Source organism: Durio zibethinus, unplaced genomic scaffold (assembly GCF_047325235.1).
Source record: "Durio zibethinus cultivar Kanyao isolate XHJ-2024 unplaced genomic scaffold, ASM4732523v1 HiC_scaffold_387, whole genome shotgun sequence".
NCBI lineage: Eukaryota > Viridiplantae > Streptophyta > Magnoliopsida > Malvales > Malvaceae > Durio > Durio zibethinus.
The window spans coordinates 1880001-1882500 of record NW_028323010.1 but is presented as its reverse complement, the minus strand read 5'-3'; positions in this window follow the sequence as shown (position 1 = coordinate 1882500).

Genomic DNA, 2500 nt, shown 5'->3' with positions numbered 1-2500 from the left:
AAAAAATCCCGAACCGCAAAAAGTTTCGAAAATCATGAAAAATAGAAAACGAGTCATCTTCCAACGAAACTTCACGTGAAGGCTTAGGGGACCATTGTATGAATTTACAAGCCATAAAAATGGCATTGGCACGGCAGAAATTTGAAGATGTGCCTAAACCCACCAGGGCCCAGCGTGTGCCGATGGTGCTCGAGGCAACCGCCCGCACCAGGGCCCAGCGTGTGCCGATGGTGCTCGAGGCAAGCGCCCGCGCCAGGGCCCAGCGTGTGCCGACGGTGGTCGAGGCAACCGCCCGCACCAGGGCCGATAGTGTGCCGATGGTGCTCGAGGCAACCTGTCGCACCAGGGCCCAGCGTGTGCCGATGGTGATCGAGGCAACCTGCCGCACCAGGGCCCAGCGTGTGCCGATGCTGGTCGAGGCAAGCGCCCGCACCAGCGCCCAGCGTGTGCCGATGGTGCTCGAGGCAACCGACCGCACCAGGGCCCAGCGTGTGCCGATGGTGCTCGAGGCAACCTGCCGCACCAGGGCCCAGCGTGTGCCGATGGCGCTCGAGGCAAGCTCCCGCACCAGGGCCCAGCGTGTGCCGATGGTGCTCGAGGCAACCTGCCGCACCAGGGCCCAGCGTGTGCCGATGGTGCTCGAGGCAACCTGCCGCACCAGGGCCCAGGATGGTGCTCGAGGCAAGCGCCCGCACCAGGGCCCAGCGTGTGCGGATGGTGCTCGAGGCAACCGCCCGCACCAGGGCCCAGCGTGTGCCGATGGTGGTCGAGGCAACCTGCCGCACCAGGGCCCAGCGTGTGCCGATGGTGCTCGAGGCAACCGACCGCACCAGGGCCGAGCGTGTGCCGATGGTGGTCGAGGCAAGCGCCCGCACCAGGGCCCAGCGTGTGCCGATGGTGGTCGAGGCTGCCGATGATGGTCGAGGCAACCTGCCGCACCAGGGCCCAGCGTGTGCCGATGGTGCTCGAGGCAACCGACCGCACCAGGGCCGAGCGTGTGCCGATGGTGCTCGAGGCAACCGCCCGCACCAGGGCCCAGCGTGTGCCGATGGTGGTCGAGGCAACCTGCCGCACCAGGGCCCAGCGTGTGCCGATGGTGGTCGGGGCAAGCGCCCGCACCAGGGCCCAGCGTGTGCCGATGGTGGTCGAGGCAAGCGCCCGCACCAGGGCCCAGCGTGTGCCGATGGTGGTCGAGGCAACCTGCCGCACCAGGGCCCAGCGTGTGCCGATGGTGGTCGAGGCAAGCGCCCGCACCAGGGCCCAGCGTGTGCCGATGGTGGTCGAGGCAACCTGCCGCACCAGGGCCCAGCGTGTGCCGATGGTGCTCGAGGCAACCGACCGCACCAGGGCGGAGCGTGTGCCGATGGTGGTCGAGGCAACCGCCCGCACCAGGGCCCAGCGTGTGCCGATGGTGGTCGAGGCTGCCGATGGTGGTCGAGGCAACCTGCCGCACCAGGGCCCAGCATGTGCCGATGGTGGTCGAGGCAACCGACCGCACCAGGGCCGAGCATGTGCCGATGGTGCTCGAGGCAAGCTGCCGCACCAGGGCCCAGCGTGTGCCGATGGTGGTCGAGGCAACCGCCCGCACCAGGGCCCAGCGTGTGCCGATGGTGATCGAGGCAACCGACCGCACCAGGGCCCAGCGTGTGCCGATGGTGCTCGAGGCAACCTGCCGCACCAGGGCCCAGCGTGTGCCGATGGTGGTCGAGGCAAGCGCCCGCACCAGGGCCCAGCGTGTGCCGATGGTGGTCGAGGCAACCGACCGCACCAGGGCCCAGCGTGTGCCGATGGTGCTCGAGGCAACCTGCCGCACCAGGGCCCAGCGTGTGCCGATGGTGGTCGAGGCAAGCGCCCGCACCAGGGCCCAGCGTGTGCCGATGGTGCTCGAGGCAACCGACCGCACCAGGGCCGAGCGTGTGCCGATGGTGGTCGAGGCAAGCGCCCGCACCAGTGCCCAGCGTGTGCCGATGGTGGTCGAGGCAAGCGCCCGCACCAGGGCCCAGGTGTGCCGATGGTGGTCGAGGCAAGCGCCCGCACCAGTGCCCAGCGTGTGCCGATGGTGGTCGAGGCAAGCGCCCGCACCAGGGCCCAGCTTTTGCCGATGGTGATCGAGGCAACCGGCCGCTCCAGGGCCCAGGGTGTGCCGATGGTTATCGGGGCAACCGCCCGCACCAAGGCTCAGCATCTGCCGCTGGTGATCGAGGCAACAACCCACACCAGGGCCCAGCTTGTGCCGATGGCGGTCGAGGCAAGTGCCCGTACCGAAGGGCAGCCTATGCCGATGATGGTCGATGCATGTGCCATCACCATGCGTCATCATGTGCCATTGATGGTCGAGGCCTTGGCCGAAGTTCGATTTTGAGCCACGGTGCCCATGCTTGGCTCCAGCATGTGCTGGTGCCGCATTTTTTTCACTCGGGACAGCATCGCCGGAGCATCGCCGGAGTACCGCCGGAGAACCTGACCGGCGGCATTGGGGTTCCGGCGATTGGGAGGGGGG